At 42.0% G+C, this 19,240-nt stretch overlaps 1 protein-coding gene across 15 annotated transcripts in view; it reads right to left on the bottom strand.

Moving 5' to 3' along the window:
* Positions 1 to 19,240, bottom strand: part of COL8A2 (collagen type VIII alpha 2 chain) — a 252,743-nt gene that overhangs the window by 204,117 nt on the left and 29,386 nt on the right. The gene's annotated exons all lie outside the window — the stretch shown is intronic.

Raw genomic sequence — 19,240 nt, 5'->3', positions numbered from 1 at the left:
ACTAGTCACAATGACTATGACCTATCTACAGGATCAGAGGAAACACACAGAGGAACGTGAGCAGGAGAGGGTAATTCCCATAGCCATCTGGCTAGCCACTGTGAAAACAGAACAGGCCTTTGGTACGAACCAGAAGGACTATTTTCAGGTAATACAAGTGGAACCTGCAACAAGATGCTGAAATGTTTTCTCACCTCCTAAAAGGAGCACTCCTATTTGGGCCTCTAGACAGCTTGCTACAGAAAATCAAGAGCCTGTGTTCACACATCATGACAAGCAAGACTCTAGTTTGTTTGCAGCAGTGTAGCAGGATCAGGGCAGAAGGACAGTGAAAACCATCAGTGTGCACTAGCACAATGCACATTAATATTAAACCACAGTTTGTTTTTCTCATGCAGTGGTAGAGAACCTTTTTTAGCCTGAGGACATATTCCCTTCCAGACAACTTTCTGGGGGCCACATGCCAGAGGTAAAAGTGGGTAGAGTTTTAACTTTGCACAGAAAGCTAGTTTCTACACACTCACACACTCCTCTCTATCTTCCATCCACACAAGCAAGAGAATTATCAGAATTCAAGGATACTTTCCAATCAGGCAAAAACACTCAGGAGGGTGCAAATCAAAGTCAGTGAGAAGCATGGCCTGGGAAATGGGGTCTCTTGGGGCAGATAGAAAAGCTTGGAGAGCCACATTGGGTTTCCAAGGCCTGGTTTAACATGACATGCGAACCAGACGAGTGTCTAATTTGTAAATACTCATAGTGGTTGAATTTGTTTGGTATTTTTAAAGTTATATGTGAAATAGGAATAGTTTCGTGGTCCTATTTTTTAGCAGAGATATAAATGCAAGCAGAGGGATGAGAATCAACCAGTCCACCCTTTCCCTCAGACACAAATAATAACAGACACAATCTTCTTAAGTAAAAGATAAAGAATGTTGGAGAATTTTTCTCCGTTGGGATCCTTTGCTGGGGGTCCTTGAATAAATTGGAAGACACAGGCTTGGAGCAATAAGGTAGGCCTTTATTTCTACAAGCACATGCATATGCACATGCAGGGTCAGCCCCCCAGAAACATCCAGGAGAGACTGCACTGAGACACTGTGTGCAAGTTCTTTTATAGAGTACAGTTACAGCATGTGACAGTGATTCACGAATCTTATGAGTTCCTGCTCATCCAACATCACAGTTCCTCCTCTCTACAATCATTCCAAACCAATCAGAAAGTATTAGCTAACTCCAGTGGTGATTCCAAGATTCTGTCAATCTCATTAATGTCTCCATTGTCCTACTGTCTTTTCAAGACTAATGAATTTTGGGACTAGTTGGAACAGTTAGTATTGTGAATATGCTTTCAAGCATACTTGGTACATCCATTGTTGCACTGTTTCTGATGGGTCAGGCTGACTCAGGTACATCTGGAGATATTTTTGACAAGCTCCCTGAGTTAAGTTTGCCTCAACTCAGGGTGTTTGGGAATGTATGAGCACCCCCCAGTTCTATTCCTTTGCCATAGGGGTTCTTATGTCCTCATACTTTCTCAGAAATCCCATTCCCTTACTTATGAAATACATAGCTCAAGAGAGGGGATTATTTAAAAACTTGAGCTTCATTTTGAAGCCACATAGACTAAGGAAAAAACTGGGTAACTCTGGTTAACTAGTATCTTTCGGCCTCAGAAATATAGAGGAGGCAGGCCACACCACAGAGTACCTTTTTCTTAATAAAAACACACTTATAAAGTTGTAAATATAATCTAACACACTGGATTGTTTTAAAATCATTATAAAATATCACTATTTCTTTTCATTAAACCCTTTGATTATGCTATAAAGCTTTTTCCTCCAGATGGAGCTCTTGCTTTACACAAGAAACTATTCCCTTGGATCAGAATAGTATAATTATTAATCATACCCTCACAGGTAAAACGCTTGCTTGAGTTAAAACAACAGAGTAATAAATCTCTGTCAGTCACGCACTGGATGAATCTGGCAAGGAGCCAAGAGCTCACTGTGACTGTTTGCCTGTTTTTTCTCACAGATCCTGATTGAGGCTTATGGAAATTCAGGGTTTTCTATGAGCCTAAATCTCAGGTCTCAGTAGGCCCACAAGCCTATGCTTACGATTGTAAAACATATACCTTCTTAATAACTATGATCATATATGTATGGATATATAAAATTCCTCATTATTTACTCATGACCTTTCATATGTTCAGGAAACATAGGCTCTAGCTTAAGTGAAAGAAAGGTAGAAGTCTCAGTCCATGGCAATGGTCATCTTGGAGAGGAGCATGTGGATGCTTCACTCTCTTCAAGCTTAATGGAGAATATGCAAAAATCCCAGACAAAGGAGGAGGAAGAGAAAGCCAGGTAACCCCACCCTTTAGGAAGTTATATCACTGGTAAACAGGTACATGGGATATTTCCCAAATATCCCTTAAAGGGAACATACACGTTTGCTTATTCTAACAGAATTCCCCCCATATCCTTTTACTGATCTAAGTATTTCACTTGTCTACCTCTCATAAAACCCTTATGTAAAATGTTATACCATGATAAATGCAATTATTGAAATAATGTAACCGACCTTCCTTATTAAACCTAGGATCAGGGGACTGAAATTATATGAGATTGAAATGGACACAAAGCTTGTCCAAGCAGTGATATAAGAAAGCATCATTTTCTATTCTGCTCTGTGTTCATCATATGCAGCATTGTTTCCGTTCTGCTGCAGTCCATCTTCCACCAAAATCTACTTTATTTGCCCCTTGGTCCACAGTGGCAAAATTACATAACTTACGTAATTTACATAATTACGTAAATTATGTTGTCATGTTCTACCCCATTCATTTCAATGCAAAGGAAACACAAAGAAAGGGAGGGAGTAATCTATGTCATTTGTGGACTGAAAGCAACAACAGCAGGAAATACAGATTGTATTTGCCAGATTGATTTCTATTCTGGACATGGGATGGGTAAGTAAAAATCGGCAATTTCCACCCCTGTTTGTTTTCAGGAGACTTCTCTGACATCCCTAATTCTAAGACCTAGGGTGCAGCAGCTGTGAAAAAGGCAAATTCCATGCTAGGGATCATTAAGGAGGACATTGAAAATAAAACTGCCTATATCATAATGCCATTATAGAAATCTATGGTGTGGGCAGCATTTGGAATGCTGTGTACAGTTGTGGTCGCCTCACCTCAAAAAGGATATTGTAGAGTTGGAAAAGGTTCAGAAAAGGGCAACCAGAACGATTAAGGGGATGGTTGACTCCTCTATGAGGATGCCGCATTTGGGGCTTTTTAGCTTAGAGAAAAAACGAGTAAGAGGTAACATGATAGAAGTGTATAATATTATGCATGACTTGGAGAAAGTGGATAGAGAAAAGCTTTTCTCCCTCTCTCATAACACTAGAACTCATAGACACTGAATGAACCTGAATGCTGGGAGATTCAGGACAGACAAAAGGAAGTACTTCCTCACACAGCACATAGTTAAAATATGGAATTCACTCCCAGAAGTGGCAGTGACAGCCACCAACTTGGATGGCTTCAAAGAGGATTAGACAAATTCATGGAGAATAAGGTTATCTGTGGCTACCAGCCATGATAGCTATGCTCTGCCTCCATAGGTGAAAGCAATGTGCTTCCAAATACCAGTTGCTGGAAAATGCAGGAGGGAAGAGTGCTGTTTGCAGTCAGGTTCTGCTTGTGGGTTTCCCATGGACAGCTAGTTGGCCACTGTGAGAACAGGATGCTGGACTAGATGGGCCATTGGCCTGATCCAGGAGGCTCCTCTTATATTCTTATTAAGGCCTCTGTAATCCATTTTTATCTTGTTTTTATCCAGTTTTTAGGTAACTCTGTTGAATGTTGTTTCCTTTTATTGTGTTTTGCTTATTGTATTTTTACGTAAACTGCTTAAAGATCTTTTCATTATATTTAGCAGAGCTTGGAAAAGTTACTTTTTTGAACTACAACTCCCATCAGCCCAATCCAGTGGCCATGCTAGCTGGGGCTGATGGGAGTTGTAGTTCAAAAAAGTAACTTTCCCAAGCTCTGATATTTAGCTGTATAAAATGAAGAAAGCTATGCAAGCATGGCCTTTTTTTGTGAATGGACTATGAGCTCTGTCCAGTTTTCATGCTGAAAACAAACCTCTTAGGCTCCGAATATGCTCAGAGGCACCCTGTTCTCTAATTTTAACTGCATGTTCTGTCCACCTGACTCTCACTGGTAGATCTTGGGGTTCTTATAAACAAAGTAGACCCGACAAGCCTGCCCACCCCTGTTCTAGACCAGGGATGACCATCCAAAAGGCAACAGGGATGGTTTATCAAGTTTTGAAGTCAGTCAAGTAATGCACATTACTATCTAAGGGACCAATCCTAAGTAAGGGCAGCCAGTGTAATTTATGCTCATTTATGTTAAACTGGCATGAAGTACACCAGATCCAAACCCTATTCAGGAGTGAAACTACTGCTGGCTGAAGCGAGCCCAAACCTGGCAGACGGAAAACATGCTTTTAGGTTCCACCAGGCGGCCCAGTCATGTGATTGAGCTAAACAGAGGGCTCATCCAAACGGAGCGGGATAATCCACATTTTCCATATCCAGTTTGTCATCTGACAGTCCTCACTTTGCCTGTTTGTTCGCTCTTTCCCAATAAAAAAACCCGCTTTTTTTGCGCCCACACACGCAGCGAGAGAACCCGTATTTCTTCTCGCTTTTTCCCAGCTCCGCCCATAACACTCCCCCCATTAGCTAATTGGTCCACAAGAATATGACATATGCTCCTCTCCCCCTTTGCAACAAAGCACAACAAGGCGCATGCGCTTGAATGTACAAGCACGAAAGTTTGAATTTCCTGATGGTTTGGTAGCAGTGGCTGTAATGGAGTTCCTTGTCACTCACCACTCTGGAGCAGCGCCGGCTGGGGGTGTGTGTCTCCAGGTGCCCCTGACTATCCAGGGGGATTGTGGGCAGTGTAAGGAATCAGCGCTTATAATCGCCAGGCGAATCCCCCATAACCCTTGGGCTCATTCACTGCAGGGTTCAGCCCCAGACCGTTACGTGGCTCAGCAACAGGAATGCTGCCCCTGAGGGAAGCAAACAGCCCCCCCACGGGTGGCCGCTCTTGGCTCGGGCAGGGAATGCGGGCAAACAGCCCCACGTGCTGCTGTGTCAATCTGCGCTGAAGTGACCAGCACAAGCTTTGCGGTGTTCCCTCTGATAAAAGAAACATGCAAACCACTTATATGCCTATAATTCCTGTATTTTTGTTTGTTTGTATTTGCGATATTTTGCAAAACCGACTGTATGCTTTTCTACCTTTAAGCATATTAACGTTTCTGGAGATACACATGATTGCAATTCCACTTATTTCTCCAGAACAGCAAGTAACGGTGTGTCATGTCTAGGAAGGTAGACCACCAGTCTCTATGGTTGCGGGTGGCTGAGACGTTCTAGCAAACCACTTATATGCCAATAATTCCTGTGGGTTTTTTGCTTGTATTTGTGATATTTCACAAAAGGACTATATGCTTTTCAGCTCAGCTGGGCTGCAGAGAACCTGCAGGCTGTGGCTGAAATTGACAAGACTCAAAGAGAGTAGGCTTGCAGGCAGGAAAGCAAAATTGACTAAGGGTGCCTGAGTGTCTGTAATCCAAGAGGAAAGCCTCTATTTCTCTTCTCCCCCCTCTCCCTTGACTCTGGATGCCTGGAAGCAAAGACCAATACATTCAAGAAGGGCATTTGATGCGGGGGGTGAGGGGTGGGAGGTGGAGGTTAGGCAAAGATAAATATTTTCTCCCTTGAAAAAATTTACAAACAACCACAATTGCGGATCTCACCGAGTGGCTGCCCAGTTTACAGGCTGGCTAAAAATTAACCGCTGTTGCTGCTTCTGCGCAAATGCGCTTTTTTGCATCTGCACAGTAGAAGTTGCAGGGGGGGCTCCAACACCACACCATTGCTCTGATAGGTTCCTTTTTCCCAGGCTTTCCCCAGACATTCACGCACATGCGCAACAGTGGAAATACGTGATTGGCTGAGAATGAGGGAAGGGATGTGGGGAACCGCCCATCAAATGCCCACAGCTGTAAAGTCTACGGTATTGCATCCGAGCGCCTGAAGGTACAGCGGATGATTCCCGGTTTTAAAAAGCAAATTGCATGATTTGCGGTATTGCAGGAGCGGATTTAACTGTGTGAAAATGCGCACAAGCATATGGACGACCGAAAAATAATGAAAACACAAAGCGATCATGTCACACATTTTACAGTCGTCTGGATGAGCCCAGAGTTAGGATCCAACATAAGCCCTCCCGGTTCCACTCTCTGGAATATCCCTTTTTTGGACTTATGCCACCCCAGCTGAGCCCTAGTAGCTGAGCTGGGATAGGGCACTTATGCTGGCATATCTCTGGCTAAACCAAAGATCATCCAGATCCTAAATTGTTCATCCCAGCTGATCTTGGGTTTGGATTGCTCCTGAAAGAAAGGGGTCATGTAATAGCAACAAGTCTGAAGTTTAAACTTAACTACACCACTGGTTCTGGGAATCCTCAGAGAGCCTTTCTGCATGATCACGAAAGTTGTGTCCCAATGAAATTTTAACTTTTGTGCAATAAAGCTGAATGTTTCAAATCAGCAGCAGCAGTTTGTCTCTTTCCCTCACTTAATAAAGGAAGAGGGATGTTAGCCTTGCAAACTGAAAAGTTTGCTTTGGTATTCCTTGCAACATCTTACTTTTTTTTTTTTTTAAAGAGCTAGTTCTCTAGCTTGGGGCTGCCCAGTATACTCAGTAAAGAAATTACAATTTAAACAAGATTACATGAGTAATTTCTTCTCCCAGGCATTTTAGCTTGTGTTTTTAAATTGCTTTTTCAAAAAATGTGTTTTTAAATTTGTATATTTGTTTTTAATTGTTGTAAACCACCCAGAGAGCTTCAGCTATGGGGCGGTACACAATTACAATAAATAAATAAATAATAGAGGAGTGAACTTTACTCACACTAATGATGCTGCAGATAATAGCCAACAGTGGTCCATGATGCTTGCATAGCCACAGTTTACACAGCAATTACAATAGCAATGAACATCTTTCTGAGGAAAGTACTGAATCCCGCCCCCCCCCCTGTACAAACTATACAAGTGCTAGCAAAAGAAAATTTCTTTGCAATGGAAACCAGTTTGAAACACAAAAGGCTGTCTTCACCATCATATGACATTGACCAATAAAAAGACTTTGAAATTAATAAAAATGAATTTGACACAGATTTCTAGGATGAATAATGAGGGAAATAAAATTTTCTAGATTAGATTTTCTGTAGAAACATTAGTAACACAGGAAAGAAGTAAAACAAGAACACCACCAACAAACATACAAAAATATAATTCTCCATCTTTGGAGATGGCAGGTGTTGCCACCACTCACCATATGCTCAGAGGCACATGTTATCAAATTCTTCCAAGCTACACAGCAAGTGGATTGGACTGTGAAAGACCAACCCAAACTGTGTTTGCATTTTGACAAATTTGTAGGGCAGTCCAATATCTCAGAGAGGAGGTCAGGTCTCCTGCTCCCCTGGTACATTTACTATAGCTGCCCAATTTCCCTGCTTTTTAAAGTTTGATAGAAATATCTCTGGGCTATGGATACATTTCTAAACTGCAAGGTTTTTTACCTATTCGTGAATTTCTCTGCTTTTTAATCCGAGAGATAAGGAATGGGATCCTGTGCAAGTTTGCTGAGAATGGGTTGATCATTTGCATGCTTATTGAGTTCATTGGGATTTACTCCCCTGCAATCATGCTTAGGATAGGTGAAACTGACCAGAGAGGATGGGGAGGGGAGGGGAGGAGGAGGAGCGAGGGTAGGAAGGGCAGAGGGGAGGAGGGGGATGGGAACAGACAGGAGAGAGAGGGGAGGAGGACAGGTTTGATCATTTGTATATTTATTGAGTTCAGTGGGATTTACTCCTGAATAGGTAAAACTGACCAGTGGCGGAGGAAGGGAGGGCTGGAATGGGGAGGGGAGAAGGAAGAAGGAGGGGAGGAGGAAATTAGAGGAGAGGGGAATGAGGGGATAGGCAGGTCATCATTTGCATGCTTATTGAGTTCAGTGGGATTTACTCCTATGCAATCATGGTTAGGATAGGTAAAACTGACCATGGGGGGGGAGGAGCGGACTGGAGGGGGGCAAAGGAAGGGGAAGGGGAGGACAGGTTTGATCATTTGCATGCTTATAGAGGTCAGTGGTATTTACTCCTGTGCAAACATGCTTAAGACAAGTAAAACTGACGGACTTCCGGGAAGGGTGACTTAGCCTGTGCCTGCTTTTGAGACGGGCTCCTGCCTCAAAAGAAGCTTATTCAGATATATCAGTCAGTTTTTTCTTTTTTTTTGACTGATTAAACTTCTCCCGGGTAGGGAGAAACGAAGAGATTAACCTCAAAGCCTATTTTTGTTGGGACGACCAGATCTCATTAATTTATGGGACGAGGTCCAGCCGACGAAGGTGGGACGGATTTTCAACAGCAAGCTCTATCTGTTAAAGCGAACGTTCATCTTATCTTCTAAGAGAGAACGCACTAACAGGCAAGCACCCTTCTTTCTATATTTTTCTTTTACTTGACTTAAATTGTTGCTGTTTAAAAGAGATTTGCCAGATTGATCGGTTTTTGACATCTCACTGGGGAGCCATAACTTCTCTCTGCTACGCACTAATTAATAGCTTATCTCTGTTTTTGTTGCAAAAAGCTGTCCTGGATTTGCATTCTAAAGATATACACAGAAGAGGGATTTCTATTCCAGATTTTTATTTTGAAGAATATTATACTGTCTGAGACTACTCTCTTTTTGGTCTATTTTATTTTGACGAATCTGTTTCTTGACGACTGCCATTAATTGTTTCGATCCTGGGAACTGCATTTTGTTTACTTAACTATGGAGAGATAAGGCTGTCTGCTCTGTTTATACTGTGATGTCACCAAGTTTGGAGTATTAACCCAATTGTTGCTGAAATAAGAAGTGGTTTTCCTATATTTTTCTTTTAAAATGGCAATTAAGAAAGTGGCTGAGAATCTGGAAATAACTATGTTTCAGAAAATAATGGATGAGATTGAGATAACGAAACAAAACCTGCGACAGGGTTGTAAGGAGCTGAAAATTGAATTGAGTAAAATGACGCAGGAGATTAAAGATATAGGGGTCCCTGTGAGAGAGGTGACCCTGGAAGGGGTCCCTGTGAGAGAGGAGACCCCGGAGATTGGAACAAACGTGGAACAGGAAAAAGATTTGGAGTCTATGGACTTTAGAAATAAAATCTATTGTTTGGAGACACAGGAGATTAAAGACATAGGGGTCCTTGTGAGAGAGGAGACCCTGGAGACTGGAACAGGGGTCCCTGTGAGAGAGGAGACCCTGGAGACTGGAACAGGGGTCCCTGTGAGAGAGGAGACCCCGGAGATTGGAACAAACGTGGAACAGGAAAAAGATTTGGAGTCTATGGACTTTAGAAATAAAATTTATTGTTTGGAACTCAATGTTATCTCTGAAGAAATTAATGAAGATTCTAGAGATAAAGTTATCAATGGCATGGATAATCTTCTGGACTGGAATGATGTGATGGAGCCCAATATAGAGAAAATTTATGGAATTAACTGCAGCCATGTAACAATGGAAAAACTTTCAAGAGATGACCCAGTGTATTTTGAAAAAAAGAACAGAGATATGATTTTACAGCAGTATTTCAGCAACCTATTCAGAATGGATGGCAAGAAAATATTTGGGATAGAGGTAATTCCCATCAGACTCTTATTATATGACTATGGCTTTGACAGCAAGATTATTATGGAATACTGATAATGGAAGATTGGATACTGAAATTACTGGACTTAACAAGACTACTGAAGATGGAAGATGGAAAATGGAATTAATAGGGATAATAGAACAATGGCTACTGAAATTACTGAACCTAACAGATTCTGATGTGATGGATTAATTGAAATGTTTATTTTGACTATGGTTATGACAATAAGATTATCATAATTAGTAATGAGATGGATTAATTGATATGCTTATCTGGAAAAAAAAAATTGATAGATATATTTCTTAAAGAATTGAAACCTCTCTTTGACTTTTTGTGGAAAGAATAAAGTAATGTTTATGAGATTTGATGATTAAGTAAGATAACTATTGGAGGAAAGTGATTTTATAATATGACTTAAGAGACAGGATTGTTATATATTATAGACTTATAACTGATCTGATCTTTGACAAATGGGAAGTCAATATTTTACTCTTTATTTTTTATTTTTATTTTTATTTTTATTTTTTTATTTTTTTTTTTGTTTGTTTAACTATTTTTGATTTTGTTTTTTGTCTTTGAATGTTTTATGATTTCGTCTTGTATGTTTTATGAAAATTTGAATAAAAATTATTGAAAAAAAAAAAAAAAGACAAGTAAAACTGACCATGGGGAGGAGGGGGGAGGGGAGGAGGGGATTGGAAGGAGATGGGGATGGGGAAGGAGGGACAAAGGAAGGGGGAGGGAAGGGGTAAGAGGGAGGGGATAGGAGGGAGAAGAAGGGAGGGTGGGTTTGATTATTTGCATACTTTTTGAGCTCAGTGGGATTTATTTCTGTGCAATCATGTTTGAAAATGGAAATGGACTGCCTTCAAGTTGATCCCGACTTATGGCGACCCTATGAATAGGGTTTTCATGGTCAATGGTATTCAGAGATGGTTTTGCCATTTCCTTCCTCAGAGACTGAGAGGCAGTGACTGGCCCAAGGTCACCCAGTGAGCTTCATGGCTGTGTGGGGATTCAGACCCTGGTCTCTCAGGTCATAGTCCAACACTGACCCAGGAGAGGGGCAGGAAGGGGAGGAGGAGGGGGAGGGGAGGAGACTGGGCAGAGGGGAAGCCCCTTTTCTTTCCAAAAGGAAAACACCATGAACAGTATCATTGCTTTTCAGCGTTCCACCCATTGTTTTATTCTACAGCAGGCACATGTAGCCTCCCACCCAAATTTAAACCAAAGCTGTCCCTGGCCACATCCACACCAGCCTTTAATTTCACTTTGGACAGTCATGGCTTCTCTCAAAGAATCCTGGGAAGTGTAGTTAGTGAAGGGTGCTGAGAGTTGCTAGGAGGTGCCCTGTTCCCCTCACAGACCTTCAATAAGAGCAGCTGACTGTTAAACCACTCTGCCCACTGGAGCTCTGTCAGTGGAATAGGAGTCTCCTCTCAGCACCCATCACAAACTATGCTTCCCAGGATTCTTTGGGGGAAGCCATGACTGTCTCATATGAAATCAAAGTCTGGTGTGGGTGTGGCCCCCTGATTAGGCAAGCCCAGCAGCTGTGAGTCTGGCTTTTAGAACACTGACAGCTGGTTCTTACTGAGCATGCCCGACACTATCATTCAGTTCAATGCAAAATTTATTAAATTAATTAACAATCAGCCAGGCATTTTTTAAACTTTCAAGCAGCAGAAGATGAAGGTCAGAGTATGGGGCAACGTCAGTAATAGGATTACAGGTACTCTGTGAACATGGCTGATTTTTAATGAATTTCAACAGATTATGAGAACTCTGACAGAAAAAAGTCCAAAAGGGATCTGGATCTTTTCCTCTCTTTTTAGACTTTGAATTCTCTATTCTCTCTGACTGTTTTGTGTATCGCCATGAAAATTTAGAGGGTTAAGCAAGCGTTTCTGAGTTCAGGACTATAAGTTTTGTAAGGTTTTGGTTTGAAATGAGCTTATGGAAAGCATCAGAATGGCATGGGGGTATTTCCAATTTAACATTGCGGAATGTGAAAAATCCACGCTGGCTGTATAATAATAATAATTTAAAGAATGCCCTGGTCTGCACATATTGCTAAGCCTTAGTTTGTTTTTCCTATCATGGTTTGTTTGAACATGCAAACTCAGTCCAGCAGACTAACTGTGGCTTGTTTTCTGCGAACAAAACATTATGCTTTGTGGTTAGCTGGTGACAATTCATGGTTTGTTGAACAAACCATGAAGAAAACAAACTGTGGCTTAGCAGTTTGTGTGAACACAACCAACGTATATGTTGATCTTCAGACAATAGACTCTCAGCTATATTAATCCCCATCTGAAATCCTGGAAAGCTGCTACATCAATGTAGACGATAATGAGATGGACCTGTGGTGTGACTTAAGAACATAAGAACAGCCTGCTGGATCAGGCCAGTGGCCCATCTAGTCCAGCATCCTGTTCTCACAGTGGCCAACCAGGTGCCTGAGGGAAGCCCGCAAGCAGGACCCGAGTGCAAGAACACTCTCCCCTCCTGAGGCTTCCGGCAACTGGTTTTCAGAAGCATGCTGCCTCTGACTAGGGTGGCACAGCACAGCCATCACGGCTAGTAGCCATTGATAGCCCTGTCCTCCATGAATTTGTCTAATCTTCTTTTAAAGCCGTCCAAGCTGGTGGCCATTACTGCATCTTGTGGGAGCAAATTCCATAGTTTAACTATGCGCTGAGTAAAGAAGTACTTCCTTTTGTCTGTCCTGAATCTTCCAACATTCAGTTTCTTTGAATGTCCACGAGTTCTAGTATTATGAGAGAGGGAGAAGAACTTTTCTCTATCCACTTTCTCAATGCCATGCATAATTTTATACACTTCTACCATGTCTCCTCTGACCCGCCTTTTCTCTAAACTAAAAAGCCCCAAATGCTGCAACCTTTCCTCGTAAGGGAGTCGCTCCATCCCCTTGATCATTCTGGTTGCCCTCTTCTGAACCTTTTCCAACTCTATAATATCCTTTTTGAGATGAGGCAACCAGAACTGTACACAGTATTCCAAATGCGGCCGCACCATAGATTTATACAACGGCATTATGATATTGGCTGTTTTATTTTCAATACCTTTCCTAATTATCGCTAGCATGGAATTTGCCTTTTTCACAGCTGCCGCACACTGGGTCAACATTTTCATCGTGCTGTCCACTACAACCCCGAGGTCTCTCTCCTGGTCGGTCACCGCCAGTTCAGACCCCATGAGCGTATATGTGAAATTCAGATGTTTTGCTCCAATATGCATAATTTTACACTTGTTTATGTTGAATTGCATTTGCCATTTTTCCGCCCATTCACTCAGTTTGGAGAGGTCTTTTTGGAGCTCTTCGCAATCCCTTTTTGTTTTAACAACCCTGAACAATTTAGTGTCGTCAGCAAACTTGGCTACTTCACTGCTCACTCCTAATTCTAGGTCATTAATGAACAAGTTGAAAAGTACAGGTCCCAATACCGATCCTTGAGGGACTCCACTTTCTACAGCCCTCCATTGGGAGAACTGTCTGTTGATTCCTACTCTCTGCTTTCTGCTTCTTAACCAATTCCTTATCCACAAGAGGACCTCTCCTCTTATTCCATGACTGCTAAGCTTCCTCAGAAGTCTTTGGTGAGGTACCTTGTCAAACGGTTTTTGAAAGTCTAAGTACACTATGTCCACTGGATCACCTCTATCTATATGCTTGTTGACACTCTCAAAGAATTCTAATAGGTTACTGAGACAGAACTTTCCCTTGCAGAAGCCATGCTGGCTCTGCTTCAGCAAGGCTTGTTCTTCTATGTGCTTAGTTAATCTAGCTTTAATTATACTTTCTACCAGTTTTCCAGGGACAGAAGTTAAGCTAACTGGCCTGTAATTTCCGGGATCCCCTCTGGATCCCTTTTTGAAGATTGGCGTTACATTTGCCACTTTCCAGTCCTCAGGCACGGAGGAGGACCCGAGGGACAAGTTACATATCTTAGTTAGCAGATCAGCAATTTCACATCTGAGTTCTTTGAGAACTCTCAGGTGGATGCCATCCGGGCCCGGTGATTTGTCAGTTTTTATATTGTCCATTAAGCCTAGAACTTCCTCTCTCGTTACCACTATTTGTCTCAGTTCCTCAGAATCCCTTCCTGCAAATGTTAGTTCAGGTTCAGGGATCTGCCCTATATCTTCCACTGTGAAGACAGATGCAAAGAATTCATTTAGCTTCTCTGCAATCTCCTTATCGTTCTTTAGTACACCTTTGACTCCCTTATCATCCAACGGTCCAATCACCTCCCTAGATGGTCTCCTGCTTTGAATGTATTTATAGAATTTTTTGTTGTTGGTTTTTATGTTCTTAGCAATGTGCTCCTCAAATTCTTTTTTAGCATCCCTTATTGTCTTCTTGCATTTCTTTTGCCAGAGTTTGTGTTCTTTTTTATTTTCTTCATTCGGACAAGACTTCCATTTTCTGAAGGAAAACTTTTTGCCTCTAAGAGCTTCCTTGACTTTGCTCGTTAACCATGCTGGCATCTTCTTGGCCCTGGCGGTACCTTTTCTGATCTGCGGTATGCACTCCAGTTGAGCTTCTAATATAGTGTTTTTAAACAACTTCCAAGCATTTTCAAGTGATGTGACCCTCTGGACTTTGTTTTTCAGCTTTCTTTTTACCAATCCCCTCATTTTTGTGAAGTTTCCTCTTTTGAAGTCAAATGTGACCGTGTTGGATTTTCTTGGCAATTGGCCATTTACATGTATGTTTAATTTAATAGCACTGTGGTCACTGCTCCCAATCGGTTCAACAACACTTACATCTTGCACCAGGTCCCGGTCCCCACTGAGGATTAAGTCCAGGGTTGCCGTCCCTCTGGTCGGTTCCATGACCAACTGGTCTAGGGAATAGTCATTTAGTCATAGTCATTTAGAATATCTAGAAACTTTGCTTCTTTGTCATGACTGAAACACATATGCGGCCAGTCTATGTCCGGGAAGTTGAAGTCTTGGTATAAGACTTGGTATAACACATCATTATAAATTATATAAACATAATTTTCCACAGAATAAAATAAACCGCATATGATTTGTGTCTTCTTCAGTGGCTAAATATTTAGTCCTTATGCTTCTTTGGAAAAACTGCAAGCTGGAATTCCAGCAGAGATGTCCAGTTTCCAAAAATCAATGTGAAGCCATAAGGGTTCCTATGTTCAGAAGGGGGAACCTCTCAGGAAGATCTTAGTAACCTAGCAGGGTTGGCCCTATCAACAGGCAGAGTGAGGTGACTTCCTCAGGCAGCAGATCGGTGGGGAGTAGTCAGAACTCTCTGTGCCATGTGGCTTCTCTGAGTCCCCTAAGCCTGCCTGCTGCCCCTATGTGCAGGGGTGGATGCTGTCCCATTGCCAGCACTGAAACAGGGTTCAAGTGCCAGCCTGGTCAGCTTTTGTATATGGAATGGAGGAAGGTGCCATCCTTTACCTTAGGCAGCAAAATGTATTGGGCCGCTTTATAATCTTCCTAGTTCAGTCTGGGCAAATCTGATGAGGCGGTTAGATTTTGTATCAGCTAACTATATTCAACTGCCAAATGAGCAAAACCACTTCCCATCCTCACCCCTTCCTTTCTCCTCTCCAACACTGATATTCCATGTATTGAAGTTAATAGGCTGTCTACCCAGCCACATTCCTGGTACATTCCTGTTGTAAGCACTGTGGATTTGCCGCACTTTATGAAAAAAATGAAAAGAATGTTTTACATGCAATTAATGCTTAGGAACCCAACTTTTAATTTAAACATCAGATCAGTCAGGGAAAGGCTTTTCTATTCTACCACAGAAAAGGGGGGTTATGGAAAAGGACAACCTCAGTGCATTATAAATATTACATTCTTCATATGGTTCCGTTTCTATCCAGGGAAGATGTCTTCTGTGGAATGAAAGAATTTCAGATGCTGAACTCGTACACAGGGGTTTTTTGAGGGGGGGGAGAGGACTCCATTGTTGGTCCTGCAGATTTTTTTTGTTTTCTGCACAGACTGAATGCACACATCACTACCCAGGTGTGCAAACTGACCACTATGAGGGCAAGTAGCTGTTGTGCGTTTACTGTGATGAATTGTGTGGGTTTTCTCATCCAGCTCCTTGCACAAATTTGCTAGCAATTTATAGTCAAGGTAGCAAGGAATTATGCTTTACACTTTTCTTGAAATCTGGATACTTTCCTCAGGCAGGCTCCCCAAATTCACCAACATTCAGTGGCAACTATAGTCCCAAATCTTATCAAGTTTGTTTTTTGCATGGAGATCATGAAGGTTGTTTTCTGTAACCAACCCTGGACTCTCTCAACATGATAGCTAGTGCTGGTCAAAGGTAGAGGATGGCCCCCAACAGCACAGTTTGACCAACCAGTTTTCTTTGGGGTCTGCCTGGATAGTGCTGCACGGAACACTGAGAAATTTCATTCATTTTACCAAAACTCTTTTTGCTTCCCCTAAACTCCTCAAATACTTCATCCAACATGGGCCTCCAAATTCACCTTGAAAACTTGCTTAAGGCAAAATAATGTGTTGGCAATGCTAGAAATAGGCTTTCTTTAAATGGCTGTATATGTCATTCTATACCATTACAGAGGTGGGTGGGAAATGGGGTAAGGAATCAAGAACACAGGAAGTTATGGTTGGCCAATAGGATGATGCTCCCCCAGCAAAGTTTATGATTATTCAGCCAATGAGTAATAGCAGTTTCACCTAGTGCTGTGCCAAAATCTGTGCTCCAATTTCCCCCCAAAATTTCTTCCTCTGCAAAAGATGCTTGCATTTACCTGCCATCCTCTCTAGGCTCTTTAAGAGCATTTTCAGTGGGTGCCCAGTTTTCCGCTTACCTTATTGTTCCAAGATGGTCAAGGGTGGTGTATGTGTGTGGGGGGGGTCCCAGTTAAAACCTCTGTAGCACTCTGTAGATAACCCAGCTGCCCACACTTCCTGATATGAAAAAGCCCAATGGAAGACGTTCCCACTATGCCTTTCCCTGTGGGCACCCAGAAAGGCTGCAGAGTGCAGACCACTGGTGAGACTCTTCACCCAACTAAAAAAGAAGGTAAACACAATAAAGCTGTATTCTACCCATGAGAATTTCACTGACATTTTCCCTCTCCTTTCACAATTTTTGAATACAGTTTCTTTTCTCATTAGTAGATTGAGAATGGTTGGGGTGAAAATGCAGGGGCCCAAACTGTTTTCTTCCCAGACCCCTTGAAAATTGCTGTGGGTCTTGGCGGAACACTTAATGGTTCTTCTGCCTGCTGTAGCAATTTTAATGTGCTATGCTGGATGTTGTATGATTTTTAATTGTACTTTTTCTTGCTTCTTTTCTTTCTCATATTGCATTTGACAGTATTACAATCTGAATTCCAGAAAGTATAAATTGTAACTGTTCTTCACAGACACGCCGTGGACCACCTGAATTAAGCTCGCAGACTTCAGTTTGGGAACTTCTGCACTAGGCAACAGGGCTCAGGCAAGCTGTAATGCAGACATAGTTGGGAAGGGGGGAGGATAGGAATGCAGGAGATTATCAGACCAGGCTGAGATTGGAGTTCTCAATGCTGTTGCCATCCATTCCTTTCCCTCCTTTCCCTCTCCATCACTGCTCACAGTTCCAAGAAAAGAATGTATAAAAGGAAGTTGCAGACAGGAGAAGCTGCTCTTACCTTTTCATCTCCTAAATACAACCAAAATTAGAAACACACACACACATTCATCTCAAGAAATTCCACCGCTCACCTGATCTCAGGAACAACAAAAAGTTTGAGCATATCGCCCTGAAAGCTAGGAGTTATGTGTGCATGGGCAGTTCCATAAAGACGGCCATCACATATAAGCAAATATGGGATTGCAGCCAACTCAGTTCTACTCAGAGTAGACCCATTCAAACTAAGTTAGCCATCTCTATTCATTTCAGTGGGTCTGCTTTGAGGATGACTAGTGTTGGAAACAACCCATGGTACATGTATGACTTGCAATGTTTTAAAAGGTAACAGCTGGGATTTAGGAGCCAAGAGTTGATGATTATCAACTAGCCTTCTCAGTTAATTGAACCCCTGATGTCATGAAGACAGCCACAGGCATGTAATGCTACAAAAAGTGTACAGTTTGTGAATTCTAGGACCTTGTAGAGTCCTAGAAGTAGGCCAAAGCTCTCACATTTAAATTGCTGGAGAAGTTGGCACAGAGAAACACATGTTTTCTTCAGCCTTCTGCTAAAAAAAGCTTTCAAAGTGGCTTACAACATTAAAACAATTAAATATAAAATACACTAGCGAAAAATCCTACAAAATTCCTTGAAAATAAAAGAGACATCGTACCAGCAGAAAATACATCATTCATCAAATGCTTGAGAGAATAACAGAGAAATCCTAAGTATAGAAAGCTGATGGAACTTATGCCTGCTTAAATTAACCTAACATAAATTACTTCTATTCCAGACTCCATCCAGGAGCAGGGCTACTGCCGTCTGAGCTAGCCTGAGCCTAACAGAACGAAAGCAAGCCTTTCAAATAAAGTTTGATTTACATTACCCTTTGGGCTGCCATAAGTTCCACTGAATTGCCAGTGACTGAGCTGAAAAAAGTTTGGAATAGGTGTAAGTATCTCTTTGCTCCATCTTGCCCCCCCCACACCCTTTTTCAGGACTGCTCCATCCATCGGCTTAAGTTCTGCCTGCTCAACCAGCATAGCTCTGCTTGTGTATTCCCAGCTGAACTGGGATGAGGGAGACACACCAGCATAGTCCCAGCTCAACCGGGACAGTCCAAGATCTGCCTATTCCAAACTCACTCAACCTGGTGGATCTTTGATTTAGATTGCCATATTTTGAACCAGCTGTTTCCTGAATAGTCTCCAAGGCAGCCCCATGTATAAGACATTGCAGTTACAGGAGGCCAGATTTCAAATGAACATCAGGAAAAAAGTTCCTAACTGTTAGAACAGTATAACTAGCAAATAAATCATAGCAGTAAGCTGTGGGTTCTTTCTGATCTCTTCAGGGGGCTGTGTATTACAGCATGCCACCTTGGACAATTCTGCTGAACAGTGCTTAAAGTACATTATGGTGGCAGAAAAGTAGTCTTTCATTGTTGCCACCATAGCTCTAACATGAGCTCTAGCCCCTATCCGGTTGGAGTTGGCCTGAATTTTCCCACATTTGCATCCCAGCCATTCTTCCCTTTGCTTCAATCCCCAAGCAACCTGTGCACCAGAGAGCCAATCAGGTTCTATTTAGGGATGCATGAGGAATTGGATCCTTGCGAATTGATACCAACTGACCTGATCTGTACCTCCTAGACCAACTTTGTTTTCAACAATCTTATGCACTTCCTAAATGTTCTGACACACATCTGAGCTAAAAAAAAATGGTTAAAACTTTAACACGCACATTTTGAGAGAACAGCATTTAGAAATT

The sequence above is a fragment of the Rhineura floridana genome, chromosome 15, assembly GCF_030035675.1.
Source record: "Rhineura floridana isolate rRhiFlo1 chromosome 15, rRhiFlo1.hap2, whole genome shotgun sequence".
Taxonomy (NCBI): Eukaryota; Metazoa; Chordata; class Lepidosauria; order Squamata; family Rhineuridae; genus Rhineura; species Rhineura floridana.
Note: the sequence above shows the minus strand (reverse complement) of the source record. Positions and strands in the feature narration are given on the sequence as shown.